This window comes from Prionailurus viverrinus, chromosome F1 (genome assembly GCF_022837055.1).
Source record: "Prionailurus viverrinus isolate Anna chromosome F1, UM_Priviv_1.0, whole genome shotgun sequence".
Classification (NCBI taxonomy): Eukaryota; Metazoa; Chordata; class Mammalia; order Carnivora; family Felidae; genus Prionailurus; species Prionailurus viverrinus.
The window spans coordinates 48574276-48590251 of record NC_062577.1 but is presented as its reverse complement, the minus strand read 5'-3'; positions in this window follow the sequence as shown (position 1 = coordinate 48590251).

Below are 15976 nucleotides of genomic sequence, written 5' to 3'. Positions count from 1 at the left end.
TTTTGTCCCCCTCCCTGTTTTTATATTATTTTTGAATCCCTTCACTTATGTTCATCTGTTTTGTCTCTTAAAGTCCTCATATGAGTGAAGTTATATGATTTTTGTCTTTCTCTGACTAATTTCACTTAGTATATATATACATATATACATATATATACACCACATCTTCTTTATCCATTCATCCATCAATGGACATTTGGGCTCTTTCCATACTATGGCTATTGTTGATAGTGCTGCTATAAATATGGGGGTACATGTGTCCCTTCGAAACAGCACACCTGTATCCTGTGGATAAATGCCTAGTAGTGCAATTGCTGGGTTGTAAGGTAGTTCTATTTTTAGTTTTTTGAGGAATCTCCATACTGTTTTCCAGAGTGGCTGCACCAGCTTGCATTCCCACCAACAATGCAAAAGAGATCCTCTTTCTCCACATCCACACCAACATCTATTGTTGCCTGAGTTGTTAATGTTAGCCATTCTGACACGTGTAAGGTGGTATCTCATTGTGGTTCTGATTTGTATTTCCCTGACGATTAGTGATGTTGAGCAGTTTTGCATGTGTCAGTTGGCTATCTGAATGTTTTCTTGGGAGAAGTGTCTATTCATGTCTTTTGCCCATTTCTTCACTGGATTATTTGGTTTTGGGGTGTTGAATTTGATAAGTTCTTTATAGATTTTGGATACTAACCCTTGATCTGATATGTCATTTGCAAGTATCTTCTCCCATTCTGTCCGTTGCCTTTTACTTTTGCTGATTGTCTCCTTCGCTGTGCAGAAGCTTTTTATTTTGATGAGGTCCCAGTAGTTCATTTTGGCTTTGGTTTCCCTTGCCTCTGGAGACGTATTGAGTAAGAAGTTGCTGTGGCCAAGATCAAAGAGGTTTTTGCCTGCTTTCTCCTCCAGGATTTTGATGGCTTCCTGTCTTACATTGAGGTATTTCATCCATTTTGAGTTTTTGTATATGGTGTAAGAAAGTGGTCCAGGTTCATTGTTCTGCATGTCGCTGTCCAGTTTTCCCAGCACCACTTGCTGAAGAGACTGTCTTTATTCCCTTGGATATTCTTTCCTGCTTTGTCAAAGATTAGTTGGCCAAAATGTTTGTGGGTCCTTTTCTGGGTTCTCTATTCTGTTCCATTGATCTGAGTGTCTGTTCTTGTGCAGTACCATACTGTCTTGATGATAACAGCTTTGTGGTATAGCTTGAAGTCTGGGATTATGATGCCTCCTGCTTTGATTTTCTTTTTCAGGATCGCTTTGGCTATTTAGGATCTTTTCTGGCTCCATACAAATTTTAGGATTTGTTCTAGCTCTGTGAAGAATGCTGGTGTTACTTTGATAGGGATTGCATTGAATATGTAGATTGCTTTGGGTAGTATTGACATTTTAACAATATTTGTTCTTCCTATCCAGGAGCATGGAATCTTTGTCCATTTTTTGGTGTCTTCTTCAATGGTGTCTTTCTATAGTTTTCAGTGTATAGATTTTTCACCTCTTTGGTTAGATTTATTCCTAGGTATTTTATGGGTTTTGGTACAACTGTAAATGGGATTGATTCCTTGATTTCTCTTTCTGTGGCTTCATTGTTGGTGTATAGGAATGCACCTGATTTCTGTGCATTGATTTTCTATCCTGCAACTTTGCTGAATTCATGAATCAATTCTAGCAGTTTTTTGGTGGAATCTTTTGGGTTTTCCACAATACAGTATTATGTCATCTGCGAAGAGTGAAAGTTTGACCTCCTCCTGGCCAATTTGGATGGCTTTTATTTCTTTGGGTTGTCTGATTGCAGAGGCTAAGACTTCCAATACTATGTTGAAGAACAGTGGTGAGAGTGGACATCCCTGTCTTGTTCCTGACCTTAGGGGGAAAGCTCTCAGTGTTTCCCCATTGAGGATGATATAAGCGTTGGGTCGTTCATATATGGCTTTTATGTTCTCGAGGTATGCTCCTTCTATCCCTACTTTCTTGAGGGCTTTTATCAAGAAAGGATGCTGTATTTTGTCAAATGCTTTCTCTGCATCTATTGAGAGGATCATATGGTTCTTGTCCTTTCTTTTATTGATGTGATGAATCATGTTAATTGTTTTGTGGATATTGAACCAGCCCTGCATCCCAGGTATAAATCCCACTTGGTTGTGGTGAATAATTTTTTTAATGTATTGTTGGAGCCAGTTGGCTAATATCTTGTTGAGGATTTCTGCATCCATGTTCATCAGAGAAATTGGTCTATAGTTCTCCTTTTTAGTGAGGTCTCTGTCTGCTTTTGGAATCAAGGTAATGCTGACTTCATAGAAAGTTTGGAAGTTTTCCTTCCATTTCTATATTTTGGAACAGCTTCAAGAGAATAGGTGTTAACTCTTCCTTAAATGTTTGGTAGAATTCCCCTGGAAAGCCATCTGGCCCTGGACTCTTGTTTTTTGGGAGATTTTTGATTACTAATTCAATTTCCTTACTGGGTATGGGTCTGTTCAAATTTTCTATTTCTTCCTGTTTCAGTTTTGTTAGTGTATAAGTTTCTAGGAATTTGCCCATTTCTTCCAGATTACCCATTTTATGGGCAAATAATTGCTCATAATATTCTCTTATTATTGTTTTTATTTCTGTTGTGTTGGTTATGATCTCTCCTCTTTCATTCTTGATTTTATTTATTTGGGTCTCTTCCTTTTTTCTTTTTGATCAAACTGGCTAGTGGTTTATCAATTTTGTTAATTCTTTCAAAGAACCAGCTTCTGGTTTCATTGATCTGTTCTACTGTTATTTTGGTTTCCATAACATTAATTTTTGCTTGATTCTTTATTATTTCCTGTCTTCTGCTGGTTTGGGGTTTTATTTGCTGTTCTTTTTCCAGCTCCTTACGGCTTAATGTTAGGTTTTGTATCAGAGATCTTTCTTCCTTCCTTAGGAAGGCCTGGATTGCTATATACTTTCCTTTATGACTGCCTTTGCTGCATCCCAAGGGTTTTGGGTTGTGGTGTTATCATTTTCAGTGACTTCCATATACTTTTTAATTTCCTCTTTAACTGCTTGGTTAGCCCATTCATTCTTTGGTTGGATGTTTTTCAGTCTCCAAGTATTTGTTACCTTTCCAAGTTTTTTCTTGTGGTTCGAGTTTCATAGCATTGTGGTCTGAAAATATGCACGGTATGATCTTGATCTTTTTGTACTTACTTACGGCTCATTTGTGTCCCAGTATAGGGTCTATTCTGGAGAACATTCCATGTGCACTGGGGAAGAATGTATGTTCTGCTGCTTTAGGATGAAATGTTCTGAATATATCTGTTAAATCCATCTGGTCCAGCGTGTCATTCAAAGCCATTGTTTCCTTGTTGATTTTTGGCTTACATTGTCTGTCCATTGCTGTGAGTGGGGTGTTGAAGTCTCCTACCATTGTGGTATTACTATCGGTGAGTTTCTTTATGTTTGTGATTAATTAATTTATATATTTGGGTGCTCCACATTTGGTGCATAATGTTTACAATTGTTAGGACTTCTTGGTGGATAGACCCCTTGATTATGATATAATGCCTTTCTGCATCCCTTGATACAGTCTTTATTTTAAAGTCTAGATTGTCTGATATAAGTAAGGCTACTGCAGCTATGGCTATTCGGGCTTTCTTTTGTTGACCATTAGCATGATGGTTCTCCATCCCCTTACTTTCAATCTGAAAACGTCTAAAGTGGGTCTCTTATAAACAGCATATAGATGGATCTTGTTTTCTTATCCATTATGTTACCCTATGTCTTCTGATTGGAGAATTTAGTCCATTGACTTTTAGAGTGAGTACTGAAAGATAGGAACTTGTTGCCATTTTGATGCTTGTAGAGTTGGAGTTTCTGGTGGTGTTCTCTGTCTTTTCTAATCTTTGTTGCTTTTGGTATTTATTTATGTATTTTTTTACTTATTTTTTATTTATTCATCTTTTCTTCCTTTAGAGAGTCCCCCTTAACATTTCTTGCAGGGCTGGTTTAGTGGTCACAAACTCCTTTAATTTTTGTTTGTCTGGGGAACTTGTTATCTCTATTTCTATTTTGAATGACAGCCTTGCTGGATAAAGAATTCTTGGCTGCCTATTTTTTTGATTCAGCACATTGAATATATCCTGCCACTCCTTTCTGGCCTGCCAAGTTTCTGTGGATAGGTCTGCTGCAAACCTCATCTGTCTTCTCTTGTATGTTAAGGACTTTTTTCCCCTTGCTGCTTTCATGATCCTCTCCTTGCCTGAGTATTTTGTGAATTTGACTGTGATATGCCTTGTTGATGGTCGTTTTTTGCTGAATCTAATGGGGGTCCTTTGTGCTTCCTGGATTTTGATGTCTGTGTCTTTCCCCAGGTTAGGAAAGTTATCCTCTATGATTTGCTCACATAACTCTTCTACCCCTATTTCTCTCTCTTCCTCTTCTGGGACCCCTATGATTCTGATGTCGTTCCTTTTTAATGAGTCACTGATTTCTCTAATTCTTAAATCGTGCTCTTTTGCCTTAATCTCCCTCTTTTTTTCTGCTTCATTATTTTCTGTAAGTTTGTCCTCTATATTGCTGATTCTCTGTCTGCCTCATCCGTCCTTGCCACCCCGGCTTCCATCCATGATTATAGCTCAGTTACAGCATTTTTAATTTCATATGAATTTCATTCATATTTTTTACTTCTTTTATCTCTGCAGAAAGGGATTCTAATCTATTTTCGACTCCAGCTAGTATTCTTATTATCGTGATTCTAAATTATGGTTCAGACATCTTGCTTGTATCTGTGTTAGTTAAATCCCTGGCTGTCGTTTCTTCATGCTCTTTCTTTTGGGGTGAATTCATTCATTTTGTCATTTTGTACTTGATCTTAGCCAAAATGCCGAGAAGCGATCATTTTGTCATTTTGAAGGGAGAAAGGAATTAATGAGGTAGAAAAATTGAAATAAAAAAAAATTAAAATTAAAAAATATTAGAATTAAAAATTAAAAACACACACACACACAAATCGAATAGATGATGAAAGATCCTAGGTGTATTTTCGTCTGGGTGTTGAAAGTGGTTTGACAGATTAGAGAGAAAAGGGGGGGAAGAAAATAAAAAAGGAAATCATTTGAGAATTTTAAAAAATGAATACACTGAAGTAGACTAAAATGAGATGATGGGGGTAAGTAGAATTTGAAAAATACACAAAAGTAAAGAATATAGTAGAAAAAATTTAAAAAAATTAATAAAAATTAAAAATAAATATGAATTTTTCTTTTCTGCATTCAAGAAAAAAGAAAAGCAATGAAAAAGAGAAAACAGATAAAAGAGAAAAAAGACAGAAAAAAAGGAAATTGTTTGAAAATTTGAAAAAGTGAATACATTGTAGTAGACTAAAATAAAATGATGGAAGTAAAATAGAATTTGATAAAATTTATGTAAAAGCAAAAAATGTAGTAAAAATTAAATATATTTTTAATGGAAATTGAAAGCAAAAATGAAGTTTTTCTCTTTCTGCATTCAAGAAGGAAAGAAACGAAGAAGAGAAAAAAAGGAAAAGAAAGAAAAGAAAAAAGGGAAATTGTTTGAAAATTTGAAAAGGTGAATACACTGAAGTAGACTAAAATAGAATGATGGAAGTAAAATAGAGTTTGAAAAAATTTACACTGAAGTAAAAAAGATAGTAATAAAAGTTAAAGAAAATATTTTTATTAAAAATTGAAAATAAAAATGAATTTGTTCTTTTTGTATTCAAGAAAATGAAAAGAAGTGTAAAAGAGAAAAAGAAAAAAAGAAGAAAGAAAATTGAATAGATGAAGCTGCTAACAGATTGCAGTAGGACTGACGTTACTTCGTTTTCCCCTAGAAATCAGTCTATATAGCGCTTTATAGTCCATAAACTAAGCGGTAAGGCTTGTGTTCTTGAAGAGCGAAGTTGGCCCAGTTGGGCGGGGCTCAGTGTAAGGGCTCCGCTTTCCACCAGATGGCGCTGCTAGCCTACTGGAGTGGATTGCTGTGGCACTCCTAGGTGCAAATGCGCGTGCCCGGGAGTGGTGAAAATGGCGTCCCCAGTTACCCAGTCTGTTTTCCGGGGTCAGCAATCGCGCACCCATCCTCTGTCTTCAGCTCTTGACCACTCCCTGCTTTTTCACTCTCTGTGACCAGGCCCCAGGCAGTACTGCTCTCTTGAGTTTTGTCTCAGATGCAGCTGTTTTCCCCTGCCCCTTAATTCTGAAGGACTGCAGCGGCTTTGACCCGTTCAGTCCCTCTGCGGGAGGGTCTCACCAAGCAATGGTTGAATGTCGGCTGCACCCAGGAATGCTTGCGGGACCCTGCTGCTGCCGGTGCCCCGAGACTGCGGCCTGGTGCCGGCCCGCCCCAGAAAAAGTTCGCGCGATAGCATAGCAACAGCATTTCAGGGATTGTGGAAAATCACAACATACATCTGGCACCAGGCTTCACCCTTAACGACCTTGTTCCAGCACCAGCGAATGTGGCCACCTTCTGGGGTCTGCGGGGACCAGGTGGCTTCAACAGTCTCTACCAAATGTCCTTCCAGCAGTGGAACCGCTTTTCCCCGTGTGGCCCGAGAACCTCCCGGAGCCCACTCTGTTCCTGGGGATTCGCCCTTCCCACCAGAGCACCGCCAGGTATGGAGCTGCACAGTTGCAGCCTTTGCACTCCCCTTGTTTAGAGTCTTAATGGAATTTAAACCCTCTCCTTTCTCCTTTCTTTTTAGTTTAGTCCCTGCGACTGTTTCCGATGTTCCACTTTCTCTCCAGCTGCTTTTGGGGGTGGTGCTTTTCCCATATTCTCCCCCCCTCCCCAGTCTCAGTCCTCTCTCTCTGGCTGCAAAAGCGGTTCCCTACCTTCCGTGGCTTCTTTCTCCCCTAATTCACCTCTCCGCGCTGCGTACCTGGTGAAATTTCTGGTTCAGGTTGTGCACATTGTTGTGTTAATCCTCCAGTCAGTTTTCTAGGTGTGTAGGATGGCTTAGTGTTGGTCTGGCTGTGTTTCATGGACGAGAGACACACAAAAAACTTCCATGCTGTTCTGCCATCTTGGCTCCTCCCTCCCCTTACTACACTTTTAAATTAGAAAGACATTCATGAGTGATCATTTGACCTGGTAAAAATATTTTAAAATAAGTTATTTAAGAAATGTCAATTTCAACTTGAGCATTGCAGTGTTTCATTGCATAAGATAGAGGGGGCCTAAAATATAAAATGGGTGTGTGCTCACCATGTGAATTGATTGCCAAGGACAAAGGGGTGAACAAAGCATTCTGTGATCCTCTCCACCATGGGATTTACAAGCTGGTAGCGTATACACACATTTGTCAAGAAACAATAAACATAAATGTGAAATTGCAATAGTGGTAAATGTTATGAAAAGTAAGTTTGCTGTGAAAGGATATAACAAGAATGCATACTAATGTTAATATCCCTGGTAATAATAATTTTAAGAGATCAAACTTCCCTGAATTTCCCAATGTTTTTGTGAAAAGTCCTACACATCTCCCATGTAGCTAGATATTTGTCTACTTAATTGCTCTGATCCAAAATGTAGTAAAATGTCTTTTTCCTAAAGACGTGGAACAGGTATAGCCCTGAACTAGGTCCATAAGTAAGTACCTAGGGAGAATGGAGCTTTATCTTCCTAAGTATTTACATATCAATGAGTAAGGCCCAGATACCAGGAGGAAATGCTAGTCTTAAAAGCTGCAACAAAGAGGGGCACCTGGGTGGCTCAGTTGTTAGGCAGCTGACTTTGGCTCAGGTCGTGATCTCCCAGTTCATGGGTTCAAGCTCTGCATCAGGCTCTGTGCTGACAGCTCAGAACCTGGAGACTGCTTCTAATTCTGTGTTTCCCTCTCTCTGTCTGCCCTTCCCCAGCTCGTGCTCTGTCTTGCTCTCTCTCAAAATTAAATAAGCAAAAAAAAAAAAAGTAAAACAAAGAGACCTCTCAGATATCTGCAGAGATTTTATTCACATCTCAAATGGCTGGAGGAGAGGGAAGACCTTTTCAGTGGAGAGACGACCAGCTACCTTCAACTTTGTGAGCAGATGAAAACTTTTCCTCACATCTTACTGTGGAACTTCTATTTACTCATGCAGGAAAATTCCCATCATTGATTCAGAGGACTTCACCTGAGGAGTAAAGACTAGGGCAAAGGGGGGGACACACTTATTATTTGCTGTGAAGTACGCAGTGAGTGCATACTTGTATGTGCTTTCAGGATAACGTTAATAACTATGAACATTTAACACCCAACGCTACTACTAAAACTTTGAGAATACTTTATACATGCCCGGAGTGATTACAAGTTGTATACACATATTAAATCACTTAATGCCGGGGCGCCTGGGTGGCTCAGTCGGTTAAGCGTCTGACTTCGGCCCAGGTCATGATCTCGCGGTCCGTGAGTTCGAGCCCCACGTCAGGCTCCATGCTGACAGCTCAGAGCCTGGAGCCTGTTTCAGATTCTGTGTTTCCCTCTCTCTGACCCTCCCCCGTTCATGCTCTGTCTCTGTCTCAAAAATAAATAAACATTAAAAAAATTAAAAGAATCGGATGCTCTATAAAAAAAATAAAAAAAATAAATCACTTAATGCCTACAGCAATGATTTCAATTAGTTGCCATTATTATCCCCCATTTACATATGAGGAAAATAGAGGCAGAGAGAAGTGAAAAGTCTTGCCTAATTAAAGAAACTGGCTCTAAGTAGTCATTAAAAAAAAAAAAAGAAAAAAAGATTGTGCGAGCGCCTGAGTCGCTCAGAGGGTTAATTGTCAGGCTCTTGATTTTGGCTCAAGTCATGATTTCAGGGTTTGTGTGTTGAGCCTCATGTCAGGCTATGCACTGACAGTGCAAAACATGCCTGAGATTCTCTCTTTCCTGGTATCTCTCCCATCCCCTGCTCAGGTGTGTTCTCTCTCTCTCTAAAAATAAATAAATATTTTTAAAATTAAGGGAAAAAAAAAGATTCTGATTCCCGAGTCCATGCTATTAAAATCCATGGTGTGGATTAAGGACACCTCCCAAAGGAAGTTTCACTTCATTTAAGATCCTTTTATTAAGGACTTAGACAGGTGTCCGTGGTTCAGATGCCTCATGTTGAGGCCACAGGAGTTTGGTGCATTTAGAAAAGAGAGAAAAGGTTGAGAACTGAGGAAGGGAACTACTAATTATTTTAGATCTATGACACGTTAGCATTGCATTTTTGTTTTTCAGCGTCCTACTGATAAGGTTCCTATACAAGCATTTTAGCTGTAACACTATATGGATATTCCTGAATAATCTCATATTTTGCTAAATTGCACACTAAAATAACATGGGTTATAAAAAAAAAAAAGAAAGGAGGTAAGGTTGGAAGCAGACCACTAAAAATTCATGCAATTCTATAACTGTAGAGACTTAAAGAGAGAGATACAGAGACAGAGAGAGAGAATCCAAATAAATACAGTAGCACAGGTAGCTCCCCACTGGCATTCATAGGCAGCATCACATCCTTCATAGCCTTAAAACTTGAATTCCTCTTTGTCCACCAAATGTGGATCCTTGAAGTGATTCACTTCCAAAACCATAAGATACCAGATATGCACTACTTTCTCATCATTTTTAAAATTAAAAAAAAAATTGTAATGTTTATTTTTGAGAGAGAGAGAGCGCGCACAGGGGAGGGGCAGAGAGATAGGGAGACACAGAATCCAAAGCAGGCTCCAGGCTCTGAGCTGTCAGCAAAGAGCCCAACACGCGGGGCTCAAACCCACCAACCAGAATATCATGACCTGAGCTTAACCAACTCAGCCATCCAGGTGCCCCCATTATTTTTTTTAATATGGAGGGAAGGTTTTCACATTTTCTTCATCAGTGCTTTCAACTTCTCACAATAATCTAGCATAGCAGACTCAAAGGACATCTTAAAGCAATAAACTAGCTACTGTTTCCACCAAACAAAGGATATCCTTTTTTATTTTTTTTAAATTTTTTTTTTCAACGTTTATTTATTTTTTGGGGGGGGACAGAGAGAGACAGAGCATGAACAGGGGAGGGGCAGAGAGAGAGGGAGACACAGAATCGGAAACAGGCTCCAGGCTCTGAGCCATCAGCCCAGAGCCTGACGAGGGGCTCGAACTCACGGAGCGCGAGATCGTGACCTGGCTGAAGTCGGACGCCCAACCGACTGCGCCACCCAGGCGCCCCCTTTTTTATTTTTTTTAACTTATACTTAAGGATATCCTTTTTATCTTTCATATTTGCCTTTTCTTTGTGATAAAGCTTGTCAGCTGCAGCTTTAAAACATTAATGTAACTGAAAAAATTACATATAAAACAACTTGACTTCTAAATTATACTAATATTATTTCTTATTCGCTGGTCATGTATGAGATGATTTGCACTAGGGTGATGCATTACTGGCAGAATAGGCTGGATTCAGAATAAGTATGAAATGTTTGACTTAATCATTTTTGAATTAATTTATGTCTTAAGAAATATCAAGCTTTAAAATTTTTATGACTGGCAGTTTATTTTCCAGATAAAATTTATATCATTACTTTGTAATGGATCTTTCCTTAGCCGAATGGGAGCTGTTATAAACAATTTCAGTCTTTGTCTTCATTCTTCACACTGCAACTTACTTTTCCTTGTGTACAGAGATAAATTAAGTGTTCACATCTATTTTTTCACTTGTAAATTGAGGAGGTTAGAATTGAAAGATATCTTCTATATCTTGGCCAAATCTGGACAAAGTTTAGGAGAGGTATTTAATTTTTTGAACTCACATTCTTTAGGAAGAAGTTGTCTAAATTATATATACATATTATGGACACATAGTCTGAAAAATAAAATCATGAAGTCTCCTTCTGACCAATTTGCTTAAAACAATGTAAAGATATCTTACTGTAATTAGCTTATAATTTACATTCTGTACCATGACTTTTTACTTCATAGACAGAATTTTTTTTTTTTTTTTTGATTATCACTTATTGGATGAACCACAAGAAACAAAAATATGTAAAAAAAAAAGTTCCTGAACTTTCTGGGCTATTTTTGTAAAATTTTTTAGCGTTTATTCATTTTTTGGGAGACGGAGACGGAGACAGAGCATGAGTAGGGGAGAGGCAGAGAGAGGGAGACACAGAATCCAAAGCAGGCTCCAGGCTCTGAGCTGTCAACACAGGGCCTGAAGCAGGCCTGAACTCCAACTGCGAAATCATGACCTGAGCCAAAGTTGGATGCTTAACTGACTGAGCCACCAAATGCCCCCTTTATTTATTTATTTATTTATTTATTTATTTATTTATTTATTTATTGGCATGGGATATATTGTTAAAGACATCTCACAGTTTGTATGTTTTCTCCTAAATTAAAATGTAAAATATGCAGGAATATTCTGACCTTTTCTTGATTAAAATGCTGACATATTCTTTAATCTACAGCCCTTCTCACAATGCTGAGATTTCTCAAAGCACAAATAAGGAATTGCATATCCCAGAGAGTAAAAAATGCAATAGTGCTGCAAACATCTACAGTGTAACATGCATGAGACGCATACTATGAAAATGCATGCAAACTTTTTACTGTCCTTTTCAATTACACTACACATCATTTGACATATTCACTAAATGTCATTTAATTATAAATAATGAAAAGCAAAGAAGTATTCATAGTCACTATTTCAGAATATATTGCTTCTCACTTGATAAAACATTTAAGTATTTTGGTTTGACCAAAGCATTTATAATATATAAAACAAATAAATAATGTGGAATTTCTATTAATACAAGGAAAGGAAATTAGATATACTCTACATAATATGATGGTGCCTACTATATTATGCCAAAGGTTACACAAATGATTTAAATCTAATGTTAACATTTCATTGAGACTATGGATTTTTACATATTCAAATATTTCTCCAAAAATTTTGTTTTAGTTTAATGAAATGTTATAATGAAGCATTTGCTAGATATTTCTTAGAGGAAGAAAGTACTGTAAATGAGTACATTATGTTGTCATTGTCATTGATACTGAAAAAATAATCATCTACATAAGAAGGTGGCCAGAATCAGTTTGTTACTTTGTCTTGTTTGCTACTTTTTATATCATAATTTATTATTCATGTAGCCAGTAGCACTTAGCTCAGGTATATAAGTTTAGCAAATCTCCCCCACAGGGTTTAGAAGTTCCTATTGTAAGGGGGCACCTGGATGGCTCAGTCAGTCGTGTCCGACTTCCGCTCAGGTCATGATCTCATGGTTCGTGAGTTCAAGCCCCGTTCATGGTTCAACCACCAGTGCAGAGCCTGCTTCGGATTCTCTTTCTCTCCCTCTCAATCTGTCCCTTCCCCACTTGTGTTCTCGCTCTCTCTGAATGAATGAATGAATGAATGAACGAATAAATAAATAAACAACACAAAAAAGAAGTTCCTATCATGAGTTATCATAGAGCTTAGCATATCTCTCTCATAGTCTGTTCTTTATTATGATTATGAATTTGTCTTTCTTTCTCTTTAGAATCTTAGCTCCCAGATGGTAATGAAAATGCCTAAATTTTCTGATCATTGTATTATAATCCTCTCTGACGCTCAAAAAGTTCTCTCTCTCTCTTTTTTTTTTCCCTTAGAATAGCATCTAGATGGATATGTATAGATGTATGGAGATAGTTATTACAGTGGAAAAGAGTGTTGACCCTGGGATCATAGCTGCAGGTTTCACATGTTGGCTCTAGTACAACAGTACAACTGTTTACTGTGATCCTTGTCAGGGTACTTAACTTTTTTATGAACTGAATTTTCTCATTTGTAAACAGGCATAGTAATAGTACGGACCTCATTTGGTCTTTGCAAAGTTTAAATAAGGTGAGAATCATGTAAATAGTTATATTTTCTGAACTATAATAAGTATTTAGCAAATGTTTCTGCATCCCAGTATTTATGTTAGTATTATTTGTGACTCTTGTCTTTGTTTTAAGCTTTTGACTCTTGTCTTACAGCTATGAGAGTTCACAATTTTACACATTCCTCAGATGTTAATGACTCACAAATTAAGACCTTACTCTTGTTCTCCATATCATTTATCCAAAAGCTTATTTGACATTCCCAGTTAATATACTTTACTCAGGGATCGAGATTCATCACCTCTGCTCTCCAAATAAAACTATTCTTTTCTGGGGCGCCTGGGTGACTCAGTGGGTTAAGCGTCCGACTTCCCTCAGGTCATGATCTTGCAATCCGTGAGCTGGAGCCCCACATCGGGCTCTGTGCTGATAGCTCAGAGCGCGGAGCCTGCTTCGGATTTGGTGTCTCCCTCTCTCTGCCCCTCCCCCTCTCATGCTCTATCTTTCTCTCTCTGTCAAAAATAAATAAACTTAAAAAAATTCTTTTTTGTTTTTCTTTTTAATTTAAATTCAAGTTAGTTAACATACAGTATAGTATTGGTTTCAGGAACAGAACCCAGTGGTTCATCACTCACATGTAACACCCAGTCTTCATCTCAACAAGTGCCGTCCTTAATGCCCATCACCCATTTAGCCCATCCCCCACCCACCTCCCCTCCAGCATCCCTCAATTTGTTCTCTGTATCTAAGAGTCTCTTAAAGATTGCTTACTCTCTGTTTTTATCTTATTTTTCCTTCCCTTCCCTTCCCCATCTGTTGTGTGTCTTAAATTCCACAGATGAGTGAATCACATGACTGACTTTCTCCAACTGACTTATTTCACTTAGCAAATAAACACATTCTTAATCCTGGCTTGTCTAACTTCTGAAATGGCTGTGCCACCTACGTAGAAATCCAAATAAACACACAAGTTTGTCTTATCCCCATCTACCATATCTAATGAATTAAAAAAAACCTTGGGTTTTTTCCTTCAAAACATAGCTCATATTCTTTTATTTATCTCCCTATTCTGCTTTGTAATCTCCCTTGTCCAAGCCACCATCATCTCTCACCTGGACAACCTTATTTAAGTCATAATTGTTTTTCTTGCTTTTTATTTTTGAATATCCTGTAATTATCCAACAATTAATTATACTGAACAGAGATATTTTACACATATAAAAAATATTTCAATCAGTTCCTGCTTGTAACCTTCGTTGGGTTCCCACAGCAGTTTGGATAAAACCCAAACGTCCTTAAGCCTTCAGAGCCCTCCCAGACTTGGCCTTTGCTTACCATCTGATTGCATATCTTACAGTTTCTCTCCAGCTTATTAAGAACTAGCCATTCTGATCTGCCAGCTCCCAGAACAGACCAAACCTTTCTACTAGCTATTCTCTGTCTATGTCACTTTTTAAAATTTATTTATTTAAAAAAAATTTTTTTTAGTGTTTATTTATTTTTGAGACAGAGACAGAGCATGAATGGGGGAGGGTCAGAGAGAGGGAGACACAGAATCTGAAACAGGCTCCAGGCTCTGAGCTGTCAGCACAGAGCCCGATGCGGGGCTTGAACTCACTGACTGCAAGATCATGACCTGAGCCGAAGTCGGCGGCTTAACCGACTGAGCCACCCAGGCGCCCCTATGTCACTTTTGTTTAATGTTTATTTATTATTGGGGGGGGAGGGGCAGAGAGAGAGGGGGACAGAGGATCCAAAGCAGGGTCTGCACTGACAGCAAGGAACCTGATGCAGGGCTTGAACTCACACACTATGAGATCATGACCTGAGCTAAAGTCGGGGACTCAACCGGGTGCCCCTAGGTCACTCTTTATATGTTCCCAGAACATAGTCAATACTCAATAAATAACCATTCAATAAATATTTACTCATAGTCTAACAGAAAAAAGGTAAAAGTGAATATTTTATTGAAAATATAGAGATCGAGGCAGTAAGTATTATATAAGTGAGATTACAACCCAGGAAGAAAATATACACAACTTTATATCCAAGAAAACCCAAAATATGTAAAAAAAAAAAAATAAAAATCAGAAATTCAGTTGGTATTGTAGATTTTTGCATACGCACACTTCTCCCAGTCTTTGAAAAGTGAAATAGATATTAAGGAGATACTAATTTTTTAAAAAAATTAAGGAAGAAATAGAAATGCAAGGAAGGCATGCACACACTTTTTAAAAACAATAGAGATTATATCTCATTTTGAAGCATCTATAAAACTTGATTAAATTTTATCAAGTATTTCATGAAATTATGTATAAGTTAACTCTAAATAGCAACAATCTTTCAAATTATTCTCTGTTCAAAATATAGCATAACTAGATTAAATTACAAAAATTGAAAAAAATATTTAATTTAGTATTTCTAAGTAAATTCTAAATTTAAAATCTAAAAAAATCTAAAAATTAGATTTATTCCATGAAACAAGAGTTCCCTGATAAAAATCCTTTAATGTCACAACAAGTTGGCAAGAAAATCACATGGTAATTCTAATGAAAGATCAAAGTTATTTTACATATTTAGCTCTCACGTCTGATTTTAATCATTTTCTAAAAATAAAAGTTTACCATCTCACTTTAACTTAAGCAATCTGCTAAAATGAAATGTATTTAGAGAAATTATTACTTAAAAATTATCATTCTATACTATCACTCTTATTTAATATTATAATGACTGGTATGAGATTATTGATACAATACAAAATAAAACTAGGGATTATCTTAAATAACCAAGGTTACCTATCTTCATGGAGAAAGAATTCAAAAGATAAATTATTAAAATTAATAGCTTCTACTTCAATATAAACAATATTAGCCAGAGAAATTGTTTGCCCTTCTCCTTTCAATTTATATTAAATTAACCAAAGGTATATACAAATTAGAGTGAACCTGTATCTGTACCAGAAACAAGGACTACATACACACAAACACACAGTATGGGCTCAAAAACAACATCTAAAACAAAAAGACAAGTGCTTCCAAATCTAGGTGATAAACAAAGCCATCTGGAGAGTTTCACAAAAATACAGCAGAACGGGGCATGTGGGTGGCTTAGGTGGGCAAGCATCTTCAGCCCAGGTCATGATCTCACAGTTCATGAGTTCAAGCCCCATGTCAAACTCTGTGCACAC